Below are 11,331 nucleotides of genomic sequence, written 5' to 3' on the forward strand. Positions count from 1 at the left end.
TAGATGGGAGTCGCCCCTCCTGGGTGTATGGGGAAGCTTTTATACATGCACAGATAGGGTAGAGCGGATTGCCTGCTCTAGGCGGGAGACCCTTCCTACCAGGGTGTCAGGGGGAACTATTATCCTGCCACAGTCCAGGTAGAGGGAATTCACTAGTACAGGCAGGATACCCATCCCATCTAGGTGTCAGGGGGAGCTCTTATACCGCCAAAGCCAGAGAAAAGGGGATGTGCCACTCCAGGCGTGAGACCCCTTCCACCATGTTGTCTGAGGAGCTCCTAAACCTCCCAGCCAGGGTAGAGGGGACTCGCCCCTTCAGTCAGGAGACACCTCCCACATGGGTGTCCTGGGAGCTCTTATATGGCACCAGCCAATTTAGAGGTGACTTATCACTCCAGGTGGGAGACCCCTCCCACCTGGGAGTCTGAGGAAGATTGTACACCTCCACAGCAAGGGTAGAGGGGATTCGCTGCTCTAGGTGAGAGACCCTTCCTACCTGGGTGACATGGGGAGCTCTTGTACTGCCACAGCCAGGGTAGAGGGGATTCGCTACTTGAGGCGGGGTACACATCCCACCTGGGTGTCAGGGGGAGCTCTTATACCGACATAGCGAGGGTAGAGGGGACTCGCCCCTCCAGGATAGAGTCTCCTTCCACCTGGGTGTTCAGGGGTGCTCCTATACCTCCACAGGATAGGTAGAGGAAACTCCGCGCTCCAGGTGGGAGACCCCTTCCACCTGGGAATCAGGGGAGCTAATATACTGTCCCAGCCAGGGTAGAGGGTACTCGCCCCTCCAGGCAGGAGACCCTGACCACCAGGGTGTGGGTGTGGGTGCTCATATACCACTGTAGCCAGGTTAGTGGAGAATGGTCCCTCAAGGCAGGAGACCCCTCCCACCTGGGTGTCGCAGAGAGCTTGTCTACCATCTTAGCCAGGGTAGCAGGGTCTCGTCTGTTCATGTGGAAGACCACTCCCACCTGTGTGTCAGGGGGCGCTTGTATAGTGCCTTAGCCAGGGTAGAGGAGACTTGCACCTCCAGGCGTGAGACCCCTCCCACCTGGGTGTAGGGGGGAGCTCCTATACCACTGCAGCCAGGGTAGAGGGGACTCGCCTCTTCAGGGGAGAGACCCATCCAACCTGGGTGTCAGGGAAAGCTAATATATCACTGCAGCCAAAATAGAGGGGACTTGCCCCTTCAGGCGGGAAAACGCTCCCATCTGGAGGGGGAGCTCATATAACACAGCAGCCAGAATGGAGGGGACTCACCCCTCCAAGCAGGAGACCCTCCCACCTGGGTGCCTGTGAAAGCTGGTACACCCCCTCAGCCAGGGTAGAGGGAGTCAAACTTCTAGGCGGGAAAGCCCTCCAACCTGAGTGTCAGGTGGAGCTGTTATACCGCTGCAGCCAGGGTAGAATGCAATTTACCCTCCAGGTGGAAGTCCCCTCCCACCTGGGAATGGGTGTAACTCCTATACCGCCTTAGCCAGGGTAGAGGGGACTCGCCTCTCCAGGCTGAAGACCCTTCCCACAGGGATGTCTGGCGAGGGGGGGTGTCCATATATAGCTGCACCTGGGGTAGCAGCGACTTTCCCATCCAGGCGCCAGACCCCTCCCTCCTGAGTTTTGGAAGGGGCTCTTATACCCCTGCAGCTAGGGTTGAGGGGACTCGCACTTACTAGTTGGAGACCCTTCCACCTCGGTGTGTGAGGGGGCAGCTCCTATATCTCTGCAGTTGTGGTAAAGCGGACTACCACCTCCAGGGGGAAGACCCCTCATACCTGGGTGTGGGGGGTGGAGCTTGTATACCCCTGCAGCCAGGGCATTGGGTACTCACCTCTCCAGGCAGGAGACCCCTCCAACCGGGGTATAAGGGAGATATCTTATACCACAGTAGCCATGGTAGAGGTAATTTCCCCTTCAGGCGGGAGACCCCTCTCACCTGGGTGTTGGAGGAGCTCCTATATGGCAGCAGCCAGGGGAGAGTCGAATCCCCCCTCCTGGATGTTGACCCCTTCCACCTGGGTGTCCTGAAGAGCTCCTATACCGCTGCAGCAAGGTAGAGAAGACTCTATCCTCCTGGCAGGAGACTCCTTTCAATGGGGTGTCAGGGGAGTTCCTATGCCAAAGCAGCCAGGTTAGAGGAGACTCCCATGTCTAGGTGGGAGACCCCTCCCATCTGCGTGTCATGGGGAGTTCCTCTACCACTGCAGCAAGGGTAGAGAACACTTGCCCTTCCAAGGGGTGACCTGGGTATCTGGGTGAACTCCTATACATCTGCAGCCAGTGTAGAGGGGACTCGCCCCTTCAATCAGGAGAGCCCTCTCACCTGGGTGTCTGGGGGAGCTTGATTACTGCAGCAGCCAGGGAGGAGGGGACTCACCCCTAGAGGCAGGAGACCCCTCCCACCTGTGTGTGTGTGGGGGGGAGCTCCTAAACTGCCAAAGCAGGGTAGAGACTACATGCCCCTCCAGGCAGAAACCACTCCTACATGTGTGTACTGGGAGGGAGCTCTTATATGGAAAGAGAAAGTGGAGGGGACTCGCCCATCCAGGCAGGATACCCCTCCCAGCCAGGGGTCAGGTGAAGCTCATATACCCCAGCAGCCAGGTTAGAGATGACTGAGACGACTTGCACCACAGATGAGAGACACCTCCCACCTTGGAATGGGGGAAACTCCTATACCACCTTAGCCAGTATAGAGGGGACTTGCCCCTCCAGGCGGAAGACCCATCCCACATGGGTATCTGGCCAGGTGGGTTTCCTATACAGCTGCACTTGGGGTAGAGCAACTCAACCATCAGCGGGAGACCCCTCCCTCCTATAGGTAAGAGGGAGCTCTTATACCCTCACAGCCAGGGTTGAGGGGACTCACCCCTTCAGGTGGGAGATCCTCCCACCTGAGTGTTGGGGTACAGCTCTTATACCGCTGGAGCCAGGGTAGTGGGGACTTGCCGCTCCATGCGGGAGACCCGTCCCACCTGGGTGTCTGGGAGAGCTTGTATTCTGCCACAGCCAGGGTAGAGGGGACTGTTTGCTCCAGGTGGGAGACCACTCCCACCTGGGTGTAGGGGGGATCTCCTATACCACTGCAGCCAGGTTAGAGGGGACTCCCGTCTCCGGGCCGGATACCGTCCCAACTGGGTGTCATGGGGAGATCCTTTACCAAAGCAGCCAGGGTAGAGGGGACTCTCCAGGCGAGAGCCCCATCCAACCTGGGTGTCAGGGAAAGCTAGTATACTACTGCAGCCAGGGTAGAGGTGATTCACCCCTTCAGGTGGGAGACCCCTTCCATCTTGGTATGGGGGTATATCATATATCACAGCAGCCAGAATAGAGGGGACTTGCCACTCCAGGCAGGAGAACCCTGCCACCTGGCTTTCATGATAGCTCATACACCTCCTCAGCCAGTGAAGAGGTGAATCATCACTCAAGGTGGAGGACCCTTCCTACATGGGTGATGAGGGGGGGGCTCTTATAGCTGGAGCCAGGGAGAGGTAACTCGCCCCTCCAGGGGGGAGAACCCTCCAACTTGTGTGTCTGGAGGAACTCGAATACTGCAGCAGACAGAGAATAAGGGACTCGCCCTTCCAGTCAAGAGACGCCTATAACCTGGGTGTCCCGAGGAGCTCCTAATCCACCTCAGCCAGAATAAAGGGTACTCTCCCCTCCATGCTCCTCACACCTGGGTGTCTGGGGGAGCTTAAACACTGCCAAAGAAATGACTCACGACTCTAGGTGGGAGACCCCACCCACCTGGGTGTCAGGAGGAGCTCCTATACTGCTGCTGCCAGGGTAGAGTGGACTCGCTCCTCCAGTGGGAAGACCCCTCCCATGTGGGTGTCTTTTGGAGCATATGTACAGCTTGAGCCATGGTAGAGGGGACACGACCCTCTAGGCAAAGGACACCTCCCACCTGGGTATCAAGGGAGCTCATGTACCCCAGCAGCCATGGTAGAGGCGAGTCAAACATCCATGTGACAGACCCCTCCCACCTGGGAATATGAGAAAACTGGTGTACCACCACAGCCAGGGTAGAGGGGACTCCAACCTCTAGGCAGGAGACCCCTCTGACCTGGGTATCCTGAGGTGGGGTCTCATATACCGCACCAGCCAGGGTAGGAGGGATTCACCTCTCCAGGGGAAAGACCCCTCCCACTTGGGTTCGGGGGAGCTCCTATACATTTTCAGCCAGGATAGAGTGGAATCGCCACTACAGGCAGGAGACCTCTCCCACCAGGGTGTGTGGGGGAGATCCTATACTGCCACAGCCAGGGTAGAGATGTCGCCCCTGCAGGCTGAAGACTCCTCCCACATTATAAGGCACCAGCCAAAGTAGAGGGGACTCGCCTGTCTCTCACCTGGGTGTCAGGGTAAGCTCCAATACTGCTGCAGCCAGGGTAGAGGGGACTCACCCCTCCAGTCAAAAGAACCCTCTATCCTGGTTGTTGGGGGAGCACCTATACTGCTGCAGCCAGGATAGTGGAGACTCGCCCATCTAGGCAGGACACCTTCCCACCTGGGTGTTGTGGGGAGCTTATATACAACCTTAGCCAAGGTAGAGGGGAATCACTCCTCCAGGCAGCAGATGCCTCCACTTGGTTGTTGGGAGGAGCTCTAATACCATCAAAACTAGGGTAGAGTTTACTTGCCCCACCAGGCAGGAGACCCCTCCCACTAGGTGTCAGGGGGAGCTCATATGGCACAGCAGCCAGGGCAGAGGGGACTCGCCCTGACAGGTGGGAGACCCCTCGCACCTGGGTGTCAGGGGGGGTCTTTTATACTGCTGCAGCCAGGATAATGGGGACTCGCCCCTCCATGCAGGAGACCCCTCCCACCTGGGCGTCGCAGAGAGCATGCATACCATCTTAGCCAAGTTAAAAGGAACTTGCCTCTCTAGGCTGGGGAGCTCTCACATATTGGTGTCTGGGGGACCATATATTCTGCTGCAGCAAGGATAAAGGGGACTCACCCCTCCAGGCAGGACACCCCTCTGACCTGGGTGTTGGGAGAGCTCAATTACCACCGCAGCCAGCATAGAGGAGACTCGCCCCTCCAGGTGGGAGAACCCTTCAACCTGGGTGTTAGGAGGAGCTCCTATACTGCTGCATCTAGGGTCCAGCGGACTCCCAACAATGGACAAAAGACCCTTTCCACTAGGGTGTCTGCAGCCAGGGTAGAGGGGACTTGCTCCTCCAGGCGAGAGACCCCTCCCACATTGGTGTCAGGGAGCTTGTATTCGGCCTTAGCCTGGGTATAGGGGACCCACTTGTCCGGGAGGGAGACCCCTCCCACCTGTGTGTGTGTGTGTGTGTGTGTGTGTGTTGGGGGGGGGGCTCCTATACAACTGCAGCCGGGTAGCAGGGACTGGCCCCTCCAAGCAGGAGAACACTTTCACCTGGGCGTCAGGGGGAGATCGTATCCCGCTGAAGCCAGGATAGAAGGGACTCGCCCCTTCAGGCGGGAGACCCCTCTCATCTGGGTATGGGGGGGCAACTCATATACTGCCACAGCCATGGTAGAGGAGACTCACCCCTGCACATGGGAGACCCCTCCCACCTTGTTGTCCTGGGAACTCTTATATGGCACCAGTCAAAGTAGAGGGGACTCGCCCCTCCAAGTGGGAGATCCATTCCACTTGGGTGTTGAGGGGAGCTTGTATTCCTCTCAAGCCAGGTTAGAGGGAACTTGCACCTCCAGTTGGGAGAGGCCTCCCAATTGTGTTTTGGAGGAGCTTGTATTCTGCCAGGGTGGAGGGGAGTTGCCCCTCTAGGCATGAGACCCTCCCATTTGGGTATTGAAGGGGGGGCTCCTGTACCATTGCAGCCAGGAAAGTGGGGACTTGCCCCACTAGGCAGGAGACCCCTCACTCCTGGTTGTCAGGGGAGCTCATATGCCACTTCAGGCAGGGATGAGTTGACTCGCCACTACAGGAAGGAGACACCACCCACCTGGGTGTACAGGTGAGCTTGTATATTGTCACAGCCAGAGTTGAGGAGAATCACCCCTCCAATCAGGCGACTTCTCCCACCTGGGTATCAGGGAGAGCTCATATACTGCTACAGACAGGAGAGTGGGGACTCGCCCCTACAGGCAGGAGACACCTCACACCTGGGTTTCCGGCAGAGCTCCTATACCTCCTCAGCCAAGGAAGAGGAGACTCGCCCTTCCATTCGAGTGACGCATCCCACCTGGGTGTTGGAGGGAGCTCAAATAACTCCGCAGTCAGGGTACAGGGGACCCGCCCCTGCAGGAGGGAGACCCCACCCACCTACTTCTCAGGGGGAGCTCTATACTGCCACAGCCAGGGTAGACGGTTTCACCTTTTTAGGTGGGAGACCCCTAAAACCTGGGTGTTCCTGGAGCTCTTATAGAGCACCAGCCAGAGTAGAGGGGACTCCTGACTCCAGCGTGAAACCCCTCTAACATGAGTGGGGTGGGCTTGCATACTGCATTAGCCAGGGTATAGGTGACTTGCCCCTTCAAGCGAAAGTCCCGTCCCACCTGGGTATCTTGGAGATCCTGTACACAGCAGCAGCCAGAGTAGAGGTGACACTCCCCCCAAGCTGGGACATCCCTCCCACTGGAGTGTCAGGGGAGCTCCTTTACCACCACAGCCAGGGTAGAGTGAATTCACCACTCCAAGCGAGAGACCTCTCCCACCTAGTTGTAGGTTGGGGAGGCTTCTATCCAGCCCAAGCCAGGGTAGAAGGGACTCGCCCCTCCATGAGGGAGACCCCTCCAACTTGGGTGTATGAATGTAGCTCATCCACCCCCACATCCAGAGTAGAGGCGACTCGCACCTCTAGGCGGGACACCCCTCCCAACTGGGTGTCAGAGGCAGCTCATATACCACTGCAGGCAGGTTAGAGTGGAATCACCACTCCAAGCGGGAGACCCCTCCTGCCTGAGTGTTGGGTGAAGCTCTTATACCTCAGCAACCATGGTAAATGTGCTCACCCCTCCAGGCAAGAGTCACCTCCCACCTGGGTATGGGGGGTGTAATATATCACAGCAGCCAGGGTAGAGTAGACTCGCCCCACTGGTGGAAAACCCCTTCCACTTGGGTGTCTGGGGGGAGCTCTTACACTGCTGAAGCCAAAATAGAGTGGACTCGCCCTTCCAGGTGGGAGACCCCTCCCACCTGGGTGTAGCAGGGAGCTTGTATACCACCTCAGCCAAGGTCAAGATGACTTGACCCTCAAGATGGGAGATCTCTTCCACCTAGGTGTCAGGGAAAGCTCCTAAACCGCAGCAGCCAGGGTACCAGGGACTCACTCCTCCAGTCAGAGACCCCTCCCACCTAGTTGTCATGGGGAGCTTGTATACCGCCTCAGCAAGGGTAGAAAGGACTTGCCACTCCAGGTGGGATCCCCTCTCACCAGGTGTCAGTTGGGAGATCCTATACCATCAAGGCCAGGGTATAGGGTACATGCCATTCCAGGCAGGAGATCCATCCAACCTGGGTGTTAAATGGAGCTCTTGTACAGCTGCAGCTAGGGTACAGGGACTCGCCCCTCCAAGCTGGAGATTCCTCCCACCAGGGTGTTGAAGGGGGCTAGTATACCTCCACAGCCAGGGTAGAGGGAACTCAACCCAGGCTAGAGACTCCTCCCATCAGGGTGTCAGGGTTGGGTAGCTCTTATACCACTGCAGCTAGGGTAGTGGGGACTTGCCCATCCAGACAGGAAACCCCTCCCACCTGGGTCTCGCTGGGAGCTTGTATACCACTTTAGCCACGGTAGAGAAGTCTCACCCCTCCAGGTAGAAGATGCGTCCCTCCAGGGATTCAGGGAGAGCTCTTGTATCACAACAGCCATGGTAGATGTGAATCACTCCTCCAGGCGGAAGACCCCTCCCACCTAGGTGTCTGGTGGGGGGGCTCTATACAGCCCTAGCCAGTGTAGAGGGTACTTGCCCTTCCAGGAGGAGACTCCTCCTACCTGGGTGTTGTAGGGAGCTTGTATACCAAGTTAGCCAGGGTAGAACGGACTGGAGGTATGAATCCCCTTTACCCTGGCTGTGGTGGTATGAGCTCCCCCAATAACCAAGGTGGGTGGTGTCTCCCACCTGGAGAGGCGAGTCACCTCTACCTTGGCTGTGGCTGTTTGGAGTTCCCCCCAAACCCAGGTGGGATGGGTTTCCTGCCTCTACGGTGAGTGCCCTCTACCCTGGCTGCAGGAGTATAGGAGCTCCCCCAAAACCCATGTGGGAGGGGACTCCTGCATAGAGTCTCTCTACCCTGGCTGCTGGGCTATAGGAGCTCCCCTGAAACCAAGGTGGGAGTGGCTTTCCATCTGAAAGGGTGAGTCCCCTCGTTCCTGGATGTGGTGGTATATGTGGAGAAAGGAGAGTAAGGGGAATGTGTGGCACAGTGAGAGGATGGTTCCTGGCCCATATTCACTGCAGGGTTTCAGGATTGAGGAGCAGGGCCCAGGCTGAAGGAGTCCAAAGCCCCAAGGAAAGGGGAAATGCTACCTTTTCTCAAAGGAAGACCACAGAGCCAAACATCCCTGTTCCATACCTTGGCTCAGGTCAGCATCCTGGGAAAGGGATCTGGAAAAGGAGCCCAGCAGGAACAAGGACAACAGGAGAGCCAAAGGAGGGCACAGAGTGAAGTGCTGGAAGAAGGAGGTTTGTGGGGTACAGATCAGGACCGCAGAAAGAGACAAGGCTAGGGATCTAGAGCAGGGCCCAAGCTAGGGGAGAGCAGGGAAGGGTGAGGCTGGGCAGGCAGGGGCTGCACTATGGTTGTGAGATTCAGGGAAGACAAGGAGAGCAGAGAAATGGCCCCAGCATGGCCCAAAGTTCAAGCCCAGGGAAGCACAGGGCAATAAGGACTCCCAGAGGCTCAAGAGAGGAGCCAGTCCAGGGAATGGAGAGCCAAGGGCAAGCACTGAGGAAAGGTGCTTGTTAGAATCTGCAAACAAGTCAGGATGGTGCCTGGCATTTTGCCAGAGGGAGTGGTTTGTGAAGTAACTCCAGGGAGCCATTAAGTGTGGAGATTCCTTATTGATTGACTGGTGTATCTAGTTTATGTTAATTAAGATAAGCTGTGTGGAACATATATATACCCCTCCTGTCCTACAATAAACGGCTCCCACTCCTGCTGTATCAATCTACAAGAGTTGCTCAGCACCCCCCAGTTATTTTGCTGCAGCCAGACTGTGGCAGGTGCTCATGAAAGTGGACAGGGCTGGGGAAGGAATGCAGAGGGTGCAGCAGGGTGGAAGCAGGCTCGAGGCCTAGCACCACTGCCAAGTGTCAGGTTTCCTGGTGCTGCCCCAAGGGCCAAGGGAGAGAAAACAGCCCAGTCAAGGGTAAGATTTCTGTTTCCCATAAGGCGCACTGGCTCAGATGAGTATCAAGGGCCAGGGACTAAGCCAAAGGGCCAGCAAGAGATAGGGGTCAGAAGGAGTGCATTGTGAGGGCACAATGAGGGGTCACAGTGGTTGCAGAGAAGTACAAGAGTCAGGACACAATCAAGGAACCCAGGTAAGGAACTGACCCCAACAAAAGTTATTAGGGACCCAAAGAGCAGGAAGCCCCTTCTCCAGGAAAAAGCTGTAGGTGAATGAGGGGTAGAATTGAAGCCATTATGAGGAGACAGAGGGCTGCACAAAGGGCACAGAGCGAAGCAAGCTTAGGGGCCAAATCAAGGGGTGCCAGGTTAGACACGAGAGGAAGAGACACCAGAGAAAGCAACACAACCCAAGTAATGCAGTATGAAGCTCAGGCTGGCAGTCAGGCCTGGGGATTGTAGGGCAAAGAGTAAGGGTTATGAAGGGCTGGGTTGGCTTAGGGGCAGCTTGCAATTTTAGAGGGCAGGAGAGGGAAGGGAGGGGATCACTCAGGGCAAGGCCATCACTAGGCCCAAGTCCACTGTCAGTTGTCAAGTTTGGACAGCAAAGGGGGGCTTGGCGAGGGACAGAGCTGTGTTGCCCATAGAGATTCTTCAGGGCCCAGAGGCCCGCCAATTCCACTCATCTGCCCAAGGTGAGTAGATACTCAGATAGAGACCAAGACCAAAAAAATGGCAATGTAAGGGATATCTTTGGTCCGGGATTGGAGGGGGGTGTTGGTGGGGAGCCAGTAACCCTTTGGAGGAGACCAAGCTAGGGAGAAGAAGGGGGAGGGCAGGTTCCTAGAAATGACAAAATACCACAGTACAAGGGGAACAGAGGGGAGGAACAGGAAGGGGGCCAACAAGAGGCCTGAAATCAAGGAACAGGGGCAAGTTCCTCAGGAAGGGCAAGGGGGGCTCCAGCAAGGATCCAGGCCCAAGAATGGGGAGCCAAGTGACAGGACCCGGTCCTGAATCCTATGAAAATACACAGGGCTCGGGAGGGCAGAAAGGGGAGCAAGGGTAGTGGGTGGCACAGGAAGAGGTGGACTCAAGGTCCAGGTTCACTGCTGGATGTCAATATCAAGGAGCAGGACCTAGGCAGAGAGAGTCAAAAATCCCAGTCAAGGGGCATAGCAATGTTTTCCCAAAGGGAGCCCACAGGGCCAAATGACCAATTCCAGTCCCCTGGATGTGGTGAGCATCCTGGGAAAGGAATCTTGAAAAGGGGACCAGTAGGGACACGGACAACAGGAGGGATGAAAGAGCGTACAGCATGAAAGACCAGAGGAAAAGACCAGAAAGGAGCCCAGGCTAGGGACCAACAGGAGCGCTCAGACCAGAAAAGGGCAGAGAAGGGTGGGGCTGTACAGGGGGGTGGCAGTAGGGTTCTGAGGTTCAGGAAAGCCAAGTGGAGAAGGGTAGGTAGTGGAGAAGGGGATATCTGGTGTATGGAAGTGTGTGTGTGGGGGGTTGGGCTGCTAGAACCCATTTGAGCAGCATACACTAGGGAGAAGTAGGGGGAGCGGAGGTTCAGGGCACTGCCAGGATACCACAGCATAAGGAGATAAGAGGGGAGGCACAGGAGGGTGCCAGAAAAAGAGGCCTGAAACCAAGGGACAGGGAAAGTGAAAGAATTCCCCACGCAAAGACACTTCGCTGGGAGAATTCCAATTTTATTGCAAAAAGCAGTGTGCTTATATAGAACTAAGGGGGAGACGGTAGGGTTTAGATAAATGGCAGGCAACCCGTTTATCGGCAAGTTCTTTCAGATATCAGTTCCGGAGCCGAGGAATTAGTTCTCATTGGGGCTAAGTTTCCCCGTCAGCGAGATTTGAAATTGGCACCGGCGGGAGAGTTCACACGGGAGGGAACTTTTCGCGCCACTGCAGAAAAAGGGGGTACATGCCTGTTCCTCAGAGAGGAATGTTTCTACTATGTTAATGAGTCTGGGCTAATAGAAAAAAATGTTGTTAAATTGCAGGAATTAT

At 56.3% G+C, this 11,331-nt stretch overlaps 1 long non-coding RNA gene across 1 annotated transcript; it reads right to left on the reverse strand.

Annotated features, from left to right (window-relative positions):
* Positions 1-763: 763 nt before the first annotated feature.
* On the reverse strand, positions 764-3,851 carry LOC125614583. The gene is made up of 3 exons (XR_007345158.1): positions 3,754-3,851; positions 1,284-1,291; positions 764-807 (listed from the first exon to the last, which is right to left on the reverse strand). It is a non-coding gene; the product is annotated as an uncharacterized LOC125614583 (long non-coding RNA).
* Positions 3,852-11,331: the final 7,480 nt, after the last annotated feature.

The sequence above is a fragment of the Marmota marmota genome, unplaced genomic scaffold (genome assembly GCF_001458135.2).
Source record: "Marmota marmota marmota unplaced genomic scaffold, marMar, whole genome shotgun sequence".
NCBI classification, from domain to species: Eukaryota; Metazoa; Chordata; class Mammalia; order Rodentia; family Sciuridae; genus Marmota; species Marmota marmota.